The sequence below is a fragment of the Rutidosis leptorrhynchoides genome, chromosome 7 (genome assembly GCF_046630445.1).
Source record: "Rutidosis leptorrhynchoides isolate AG116_Rl617_1_P2 chromosome 7, CSIRO_AGI_Rlap_v1, whole genome shotgun sequence".
NCBI lineage: Eukaryota > Viridiplantae > Streptophyta > Magnoliopsida > Asterales > Asteraceae > Rutidosis > Rutidosis leptorrhynchoides.
Genome location: NC_092339.1, coordinates 375,694,622 through 375,706,318, shown reverse-complemented (window position 1 = coordinate 375,706,318; position 11,697 = coordinate 375,694,622).

Genomic DNA, 11,697 nt, shown 5'->3' with positions numbered 1-11,697 from the left:
GATACAGTTTCCACGCATAGCTCATTTGACCTTCAGAAGATGCCAGGTAAATAAGCGATTTGTATGTGATTAAGTCAGGACGATACTTCTTACGTCCACTTTCAAGCATACGTCTATAAACACCCAACGCGTCTTTATAGTTACCTTGTTTGCAAAGTTCACCAAGTATTATGTTGACTATGTTCCTATCCACACAGATACTCTCATCTACCATTTGTTTCACCATCTTATGCAACTCATCCCAACGACCCAACTTAGAAAAGGCGTAAATCAACGACTTATACGTATCCGCATCGGGACGTATACCTTTAATAAAAACCATTTCATTAAAGAGCTTTAAAGTGTCTTCTATCGTATTTACTAGCCCTAGGTCGCTACAAAGACCATCGATGACGGTATTATGCGAAACTATATCGGGTTTACAACCTTTTCCGTTCATTAGTCTGAGCAAAGCAATGGCAGTAAAGTTATCCCCAACCTTACAAAGGCCTTTAAGCATAGTGTTGTAGGTCACAATATCAGGCTTAGAAAGTAGTAGTAGTTGATCTGCTGATTCATCATCATCATCATTGTTGTTGTTAAAGATGAACATCTTTTTGAACAATCTTTCGGCCTCGTGAGTCCTATCTTCACCTATAAACCCGTCTAAGATGGTATTGTATATCGACGCATCTGGTGGTACGATACCTTGTCTAAAGCAACAACCTAGGACAGTGAAACTAAGTTCGGTTAGTTGCAGTTGACAAAAACATCTTATTACACTATCGGCTGTGGAAGTATTAATTGGAATGCCAACGGCAGCCATTCGTTTGAACCATTCAAGAACAAGGGTAGAAGAATCATACGCTTCTTGGGTAGCAAGATCATGTAATATGAAATTAAACTCTTCAACAGGTGGCAGAGGTCGAGTCTGTAACATATCATCAAACACACCACGAATTCTATCTCTATCATCATCATCATCATCATCATCATGATATGAATTAGAAGAATTGGAGTGATAATTTAGAACAGTAGGGAAACGAACAAGACTGGGATTATTATTAGTAAAACTACTGGTACCTTTTTTAATTGCTTTCAGACCATGGAGGATTCTCAAATTCGCCATCTTTTAAATTCAGGTTAGTATTTTGTTTTTCGTTTGGAGTTTCACAAAGGGTTCTGTGCTTTCGCTTCTCACCACGTGTGTTTAGGGTTTTGTTGGTAGATTGGGAGAAAATAATACTCTGCGTATCATGTATTTATGGAAAACTGATACTCCGTATCATGTATCATGTATGAATAATAAAAGTTAATATACGGTTTGTTCACTTGGTTTATCCAAAATCCCATCAATCGGCCCTATATTTTTAAAAGTTATAAACAATAGTTCCTGTCAGTGGCGGTCTCAGAAATTTTTTTCATTTGGGGCGAATTTTTTTTTTAAATGTAGGGATTTTTTTTTGACAAAACATGGAGATTTTGGGGTAAAATATAGAGTTTTTTTTTTTTTTTTTTATCAAACTTTGAAGATTTTTGAGGAAAATACGAAGATTATGAGGCAAAATATAAATGTTTTGGGACAAAATATAATTGGTTTGGGGCAAAAAAAAAATATTCCATCAGGGGCAAATCGAAAATCCAAAAAACTTGCACTAAAAATTACAAATTCACTGGGGGCGGGCGCCCCCTCTGCCCCTACATAGGTCCGCCCTTGGTTCCTGTGATTTTTAAAATGCACGGCGATGGTCAAAATTTTAACTCCAGTTATCTTTGTCTGTTAAATGAAGACATGTGTTAGGTCATTTGACATGATGAGCACTTGTGCAATTTAACAACCTAACACTATAATAAAAACCTCCAAAATAGCTTCTTCGTTGTAGCATAATTTAAGTAATCTAAACCCTAATCGAATCGGTCTCTAAATTGGGTTCTAAGCATTTTTGATTTTCAAAACACCAATCGCTAAGTCAATTAAATCAAAACGGTATATTGTTTCTATGAAAGAAATGCAATAACATGTGTTCATTGACTAAATGTCCACAATGTTTTTTTTTAATACATGCTTTATAAGATATACCAAACATGAGAAAAATGTGGCATAATGTTGATCTGATACAAAAATGTGAGAAGAACGCTCACGAAAATATAAAAAGATAAAATTTCGCCGTTGGTCCATTAAATTTGTGCTAAACACCGTAGGTGACCTTAAAATTTTGTTTTACTTCGTTGACCTTGAAGTATTATATAATTCCACGGATGACCGGAACGCTAACGATCGTTAGTATTGCTCCGTTAACTCAACACATGTGTAAAGTTTGTGAGAGTATTTTTGTCTTTTCAATTTTTCTACTATGTCTTCATCTTCTATCCCCTTTCTCCATTTCACCTTGTATAAATAAATTAACGAAGAGTATCCTTGGGCCAAAATATCCTATCCACTAGATTTGTACAAAAACACTAATATGGAGGAAAATATCCTATCCATTGGGTAAATGTTTAATTGGGTAGATGTTTGGTTTTCTAACCTCCCTGACTTTTTTGACCATAAAAATCGATCCCACCTTTCTTGAATTTCTTGTGCCTTGACTCTCAAATTCGGGTGAGTAATACTATCCATCCGGACCATTCCTCTCCTTCTCCGACGAAAACGACTAGCACCTGCTAGTCCTTGTTTTCATTGATTTTTATGTTCTTTCTTCATCTATTTTTTTCGACCTTTTTTTATGAAGCATATAAAACAACTAGATATCTTGCTGGAAATGTAAGTTTAGTAAACTAAAAGAATGAACAAGTGAAAGTAGAATGTGTTGGATTTAATGATTACAAATGCTTACAAGTTACATGCTTAAATACTAGAAAAAGGTATAAACATAATGATCAAACACTTCAACTAATACACATATTAGAGCAAGTTAACAACTAAATCAACATAAAACTAAACCAAATAACATAGATAAAAGTTGGCCAACAAATCAATCAAAAGAATTCAAGCTTACTTTTGACAATTTGGTTTAGCAACTTCACTTTGATTCTTCTTTGCAATTTGCACTAAATATTTTAACACTCCCCCTTAGTGCAAACTCTATCAAACACTCCCAATACTTCTCGGAACTCCATGAACTTGGTCTTCATCAAAGCTTTAGTAAAAATGTCAGCTACTTGAGCATTCGTCTTTACATTTACTAGCTCGATCTCCCCGCTAAGAACCTTTGCAAGTATGTCACCAATCAATCTTCTTAACCAAGTACATTCTTGAGCCGCCATTGTTGCAGCTATGTATTCCGCTTTCGTGCTAGACAAAGCAACAACTTCTTGCTACACCATGAAATAACAGCGGAACCCATGTTAAAACAGTAACCCAAAGTTGAATGGCGATCATTTGGGTCTCTCATCCAATCTGCATCAACAAAACCATTTAACAAAACATTATCACACTTCTTATACCACAAGCCATGGCCTATTGATCCTTTCACATAACGAAGGATCCTTTTTGTTGCATCAAGATGAACATTAGTTGGACATTGCATAAATTGTGAAACAATGCCAACCGAGTAAGAAATTTCCGGCCTTGTGATGGTTAGATAGATCAAACTTCCAACCATTTGTCGGAACAACTTCACATCCTTGAGCTCTTTTCCTTGATCTTTCTTCATTTTTAGGTTTGGTTCCATTGGAGTAGTCATAGGCTTTGACTCCTCCATGTTGAAACGTTTCAAGAGACTTCTTGCATAACCCCTTTGAGAGATAAAGTACCCGTTTTCTAATTTATCAACTTCCAAGCCAAGAAAACATCTAATCTCCCCCAGATTCTTCATTTCAAAATGAACCAAAAGATCATCACTTAAACGAGAGATTTCTGACTCGTTTCCTCCGGTGATAATCATGTCATCAACGTATAATAACACCAAAACATGGAAACCTGATTCTTTCTTTACAAACAAACTAGAATCCGCATCAGAAATCTTAAAACCACAAAAGACAAGGTATTGTGCAACCTTACCATACCAAGCTCTCGGAGCTTGTTTCAAGCCATAAAGAGCTTTCTTCAACCGGCATACATATTCTGGAAATTGATTTAAAATGAACCCAATAGGTTGTTCAATGAACAGCTCACGATCAAGCTCTCCATATAGAAAAGCATTCTTTACATCAAGTTGCCACAATTTCCACCCTTTGTAAGCCGCTAGTGAGATTATTGTTCTCACAGTTACCATTTTAGCCACAGGGCTAAAAGTTTCCTCATAATCAAGCCCATAACTTTGAATAAAAAGCCACGAGCCACCAGCCGAGCCTTGAACCTATTAATGGTTCCATCCGAGTTCTTCTTCAAACAGTAGACCCATTTGCAAGTAACCGGTTTACATGCTTCCGGTTTCTTAACAAGCTCCCAAGTTTCATTCTTTTTCAATGCATCAATCTCCTCTTGCATTGCTTTTCTCCAATCCGAAGAATCTTTAGCTTCTTCATAACATGTTGGTTCTTCAGTTAAGCCACCTGAAAAGAAACAAGTTGTGACTGTGTTCACCTCATAGTCACTTAGATGTCTTGGTTGTCTCTTTTCTCTTGTTGACCTTCTAACTTGAGTTGGTACTTCTTCACTAGGTGCCTCTTCTTGAGTTTGAGAAACACCATCATTCTTACTTTCTTCTAGAGTGTCGAAGCTAGGAAATATAAATTTGTATTCTCTATTTTCTTCACCATTTTTGCTTGATTCGGAAAATTGAGAAGACACTTCATCAAATACCACATCTCTTGAAGTGGTAAACTTCTTTGTTTCTTGATCCATACACCTCCAACCTTTCCTGTGAGAATCATAACCAACAAAAATACAATTTCGAGCTTTTGGGTCAAGTTTGGTTCGGTTAGCTTTTGGAACACGGACATAACAAATAGAACCAAACACCCTAAAATAGCTTACGTTTGGCTTTTGACCATAAGCTAGCTCAAAAGCTGATTTTTGTGTACCTGGCCAAGATGGTAACCGATTAGACACATGATAAGCACACTGAAGTGCTTCCGCCCATAGCTCCCTAGGCAACTTTTTGTCATGTAACCAAGATAAGCATATTGAAACAAGGTAAGCAATCTTTCTTTCTGAAACCCCATTTTGTTGTGGAGTATCCCGACAAGTCATTTGGCGAGAAATACCATTTGTTTTACAATAAGTAAAGAAATCATTTGACATGAATTCTCCACCATTATCACTCCTAAAGCTTGTACCTTTCTCCCAAATTCTGATTCTACCGCTTCTTTGAACTCTATGAACTTTGATAAGGCTTCACTTTTCTCCTTTAGGAATTTCACCCAAGTAAACCGAGAATAGTCATCAATTAACACCATGACATAGCAATGACCACTATAACATGGTGTTTTTGTTGGCCCCATCAAGTCCGTATGAATTAAGTTAAGCAAACCTTGTTTTCGATTTGTTGACTTCTTATATGGAAGTCGGTGTGACTTTCCATATTGACGTCCTTGGCATATTACTTCCTCACTAACATTCTTTAATTGAGGAATTCCATCAACTAGCTTATGTGAGAATATCTTTTGCAACATTTGATATCCCACATGGCCTAGTCTAGCATGCCAAATAGCTCCGTTGTCTGTTTGACTTGTTTTCTTCACATAAGCCTCACCTGCAGACAACACAAACAAAGAACCTTTCTTTTCTCCCGTGAAAAGAACATCACCCACAATCTCCTTGTCATTCTCAAGGACTTTCACATCCGTTGGACCAAAAAGAACATGTTTTTCAGATTCGGTAATTTGAGGTACCGAAACTAGATTCTTGGTCAATTTAGGAACAAGATAAACATCTTCCAAAGTAAAAGTATTATTGTTAACATCTATAATAGCATTACCTTCCTTTTTAACCGGATGAGTTGAGTTGTCAGCCGTGATTACAACTCGATTTTGATTGTGATCTCTAACGTCATGAAGAAGAGTTCCATCACCGGTCACGTGGTGAGAGCAACCCGAATCAACAATCCATTGATTATTCTTAACAACCGTATCAATGGTAAAACATTGCTCCCATTTGACTTCATCATCATCGTTACTTTAACAAGCCACGTTTGCTTTTGTGACTTTAGAACGACAATATCTCTTGATGTGACCAACCTTCCCGCACTTGTAACATGTGGGAGGTTTCTTCTCATAGTTACTTTTGTAACTAGTTTGCTCTTCTTCTTTTTCTTTGCTAGAAGAACCTTTCTTAAAGTTCTTCCCTTTTGAAAACAATACCGCATCATTTTCAAATCCTTTAGCCATTTGCTTGGCCAAAGCTTCTTGATTAGAGAGTAAATTTTCTAATTCTTCAACCGAAGGTTGAGTAGCCCATCCCTGAATAGAGGTTATGAATGGAACGTACTCTTTCTTCAAACCACGAATTAAATATCGTCGCAGCCGAGATTCACCGATTTTCTCGTTTGTATCAATCTCTGAAATTTCAGAACAAAGATTTTTGACCCGTAAAAAATATTCAGAAACTGACATACCTTCTTGTCTTGAGATTGCTAACTCATTTTCCAAGAATTGCAACCGTGCAATATTCTTCTTGCTAAAGAGTTTCTCAAGAGTATCCCAAACCTCCTTTGGTGAGTTAAGATCACGAACATGTTCTATGAACTCTTTGCTAATTGATGTCCTCAATGCAAAGAGAGCCTTCCCACACTTGATCTTCCATTTTCTTCGTGACTCGCCTTGCTCAAGAGTTTCTACGGGAATTATGGCATCACTTCCGGCCACAAGTTCCCATAGGTCTTGACCTTGGAGATAAGCTTCCATACACATCTTCCACACACATCTTCCAATACTTGTAGTTGTTGCCTACAAGTCTTTCCATGTCGTTGATCATACCACCGTTGTTTACATTTGAAACTTCCATTTCTGATAGCAAGAATTTAGCTTTGTAACTTTAAGTATTTGCACACAAAGATTAATTTTAAAACCAAGCTCTAGATACCATAAAACAACTAGATATCTTGCTGAAAATGTAAGTTTAGTAAACTAAAAGAATGAACAAGTGAAAGTAGAATGTGTTGGATTTGATGATTACAAATGCTTACAAGTTACATGCTTAAATACTAGAAAAAGGTACAAACATAATGATGAAACACTTTAACTAATACACATATTAGAGCAAGTTAACAACTAAATCAAACATAAAACCAAACCAAATAACATAGATAAAAGTTGGCCAACAAATCAATCAAAAGAATTCAAGCTTACTTTTGACAATTTGGTTTAGCAACTTCACTTTGATTCTTCTTTGCAATTTGCACTAAATATTTTAACAGCATATTCTCCATGTATATACATGTATAATTACATAAAACATTAGATTCTCTTCCACCATCTTTCATTTATTAATGATAAATAAATAAAGAAAAAGGTTTTTTTTCCTTCATATTTTCCCTTTTTTTTAAAAGGCTATTTGCCCCGGTCAACCGCCGAGTTAAGAAACTCCTGTGAAGCACCACCTCTGTTGCTATTACTCCAGTTTATCTCCATAACAATATGTTCTTGTAGATAGAAAGATTTAGGTGGCTTTATACGTCAAAAACACACTTTGGGTTACTTCCAACCCATCTTAATCTGTCCATTTGATCCGTTACCTGAAATGATATAACTCGTATTGACCCATTAAAACATAAATGGGTCGACATTGCCACCTCTGTTGATTCACCTGATAACCCTACTGATATTGTCTTATTTCCAAGTGTATAGATTGCACCAACTGAATGGGCAGTACAACTTGTGAATGCACTCTTGTTTACAGTTACACCACACGATATGGCGATAAATAGTTTGAGAGAATAGGTTATGATATTAAAATTGAAATAAATTAATTTAAACTATATTAAATTAAGTTGCATTTGGTTCTTGACATAAGATAGTAGGTTATGATATTGAAACAAATATGTGATCCTGTAATAATTTAGTAACTTACTATAAATTTATTCACAAATCTGTAGAGGCTGGGAGAGGACCTTAGAATCAACCTTACACGATCTAGAGGCGGAATAACACTAGAATGAGCTTAAACGAATATCTATTGGTTTTCGGGTTCGTACGAGTCAAACCAAGATTAGATCTTAATAAACACGAAGCCTAGACTGACATTCTGTGATATTTGGACATGAAAATTGGAGTGAGACTGGACATAGAACTGTTTGAGTGTGTGAAATATATTTGGTGATTAACCAAATTAGTTGAGATTAACTTGGCTTAAATATCCCAGATCTTATGTCGGTCGACTGTGGTTGACAGTCAGTCGACTGACTATGTCAGTCGGCCGACTGTCATGTAACATTACACATTACATTTAAACGTTTACATATATATAAAGTAACAAATCGACAATCAACGTTTAACAATATTACAGGTTAATACATGATCGAATAATATATTAATGTTCATGGAACTAGGGATTACAAAATATGCACTAACAAACTCCCCCTAAGACCTAGTTCCTCATAAGTCTTCGATCTGCTTCAATCTTTGTACGTATCTATAACCATATTGTTCAAATAGCAAACCTTTGCAACACGAATGTACTGTTGTGCTTGAACTCTATTTTCTGGCCTGTACAGCATCCGATTGTAGTACAATGTGAAGATGTCAGCTTCACAGCAATTTCTCAACCAAACGGGATCTAAAACCCGTATCGAATCGGTCTCATCTTCCTTCGATTTGTCCAAAATGATGACTGCTTCCTCTGAGCGTTCATCGTAGTACCACCCGCGAAAACGTGGGCTAAATTTCTGCGGCATTTTCATCACAGGAACCTTTCTCATATATTTTACCGGCTGGTATTTAACAATCTTTCTTCGTTCGCCCATTTTCTTTTTTGTTCGATAAGTGATCGTGGGAAATTGAGGGCTGAATCCCTCAAAGTTCTTTGACAAGTACGATCGTCTTATATTCTTGCAAACAATATTAGGAATTCTGTCATAATCCCTATATAACATCTTGAGCCTAGCCACCTGCATAAATTCAAAGTACGGTAGATTCGTGAACTCGAATCCATGTTTGATGTAGTCCACTCCGTACTCCTTCTTTATTGCGTATATATTAAACTCTTTGATGTAGGCCCAAGCAATGATTTTTCCTTTAGCCAAAAGATTCGCCGGCCTATTAATGTAGTTCAGCCATTCAGGTTCTGGCGCTGGCTTCTCACAATATTTTCTGATCCTCAACAGGATCTTCCATTCAGCTTCTAGAACTTCTACCTTTTCTTCATTTATTTTGACCGGTAAAAACCCTGGAGGCAAATCTTCGGTCTTTTCTTTTTCTTCGCATTTACAGTTTAGAAGCTCTTCACTCATTTTGAAGTAATCTTGAAACGTAGGTAGATCTTTATCGTTATTACGTTCTGTAACGACCCGGATTTTTCCGATCGTTTTACACTTATAAGATTAATATTTACATAAATTAAACCTTACCAACATGATAAGCAATCCAAATTGTTGAGATTTATGTTTTTGAAAAGAGTTTTACACAACGTTTGACTGTCTAGTTGACCGATGATATCACGAACTATATAACATATGATAATTATACGTTTGTGTATATATATGTATATATACATATTTAACATGATCTTAGAATATTTTAATATCTCATTTTGTATTAATAACAATAAGTTATAAGTATATTTTGAAACTACTAACTTAAGTTTTCAAAACGATAACCATACGTAACGTTATTGGACATAAATACTTATAACCTATAATGTTTATACATATATCGTATATATAATGTATTTAATCACTTTTTAAAGACTTAAATACATAAAACAATATAAGTATATTCACAAAAGATAGCTATATTTGAATTCTCATTCCATTTTTCACAAAATTTCTATACGTATATCTAGAGTACATGTACTCGTATCATACCTAGCTTCTATACGTATTTACTATTGGTATATACACATCAAATCACCACCAACCAGCCCTTGTTCATGCCTTATGTATAAGGTAACTCTCTTGTTCATGCCTTATGTATAAGGTAACTACTTTTGATGTTTAGTATGACTAATTACATAAAAATACAACATGAAATTTTATCCATGTTTTTCCATTAATCATGTTTTTATGGCCTTAAATACATCTTCCATTTTCAAATTTTACTACCTCATTTCTTTAACCAAAAACACACTCTTAAGAAACTCCATAACCATTCAGCAAAGTTCCATGAAGATCTAGCTTCAAAAACCTTACTTAATCACCATAAGAAAACCATACAAAAACACTTCAACAAATCCTTCCAAGAACACAAACTTACTTCCAATCTTTCATTCACTTCCATCACCCTTTTGATTCTAGCTTCTTACTCCTCTTTTGCAGCAACCTTGTCCAAGGAACTTGAGGTAGTAACTATGTTCATAACCTTATTCGATTCATATATATATAGCTATCTTATTTTGTGGTATAAAATTTTAACAACAAGAACATAGTTTGAATGTTTTCAAACTTGTTTGCAAACTAAATAGATCCTTCTAACTTAACTTTTAAAATACTTCAAGACCTATAATATAACTTAAATATATGCTAATTTAACAAGGTAAAACTTGGTTTTTCAAAGAATACCTTAAAAACTGTTTTTACGACGTCGGAGTGCAACCGGGGACTGTTTTGGGTTGGATAATTAAAAACCATCTTAAACTTTGAATTGGAGGTTTATTTTCTGGAAAAATGATTTTTACTATGAATATGATAACACATAAAAATTTCATGATTTAATTCAAAGTATAAGTATTTTTAGAAAAATAATCATTTAAGGTTGTTTACATAAAGGAAAATGTTTAACTTCATAAGTTTCACTAAAGTTTCACCTATGCCGTGTGATTTTGAATACAAACTAAGGTATTTACAGTTCATAGTCTTAAAGAGGAAATCGATCCAAGGAGATGGCAAGTTGAATCAACGAAAACGGATTTGTAACGAAGAAACTATGACCGAAACAAAATTGGTTATCCAAGACTTGTTTAACTTCGGGATTAATTGGGAAAAATTAAATAAATCACATATTTCTAAGATAACATGATATTTTATATATATGTACTCATAATTCAATTTTATATGGTTCAGGATCACCCGTAAACAACACGAGAAGATTAATCATAAGATCCCATGATTGTACGCAACACGTCATTTGACAACACCGGTACTTTATGTACGCAACACGTCATTTGACAACACCGGTACCGTGGGTCAAGATTAATCTCGACCAATACATATACGATGGGGTTTTATTTATTTCGTTGGGGGTTTTATTTATCTCATTGCGGGTTTATTAAACATCTAAAAATGAACCATTAAAATTGAATTACTAACATCAGACTGCTAACTACGGACTAAGGAATTATTAAAAGTATTGAAAGTATTATAAGAATATATATGTGACAATTGTTTTAAAAAGAAAAGGTATTGTTATATTATATATGGATAGGTTCGTGATATCAACCGGAAGACCAAGTCAAAAATATATATATCTTCAAGACAACAGTGAGTATATAGTCCCACTTTTAAACTCTAAGTATTTCGGGATGAGAATACATGTATTTTATGTTTTACGTTATGGACACAAGTAACTGAAAAATATATTCTACGTTGAGTTGTACCACTGGCATACTTCCCTGTAGCTTGGTAACTAATATTTACAGCGGTATTGTAAACGCGAATCCTGTTGATAGATCTATCGGGCCTG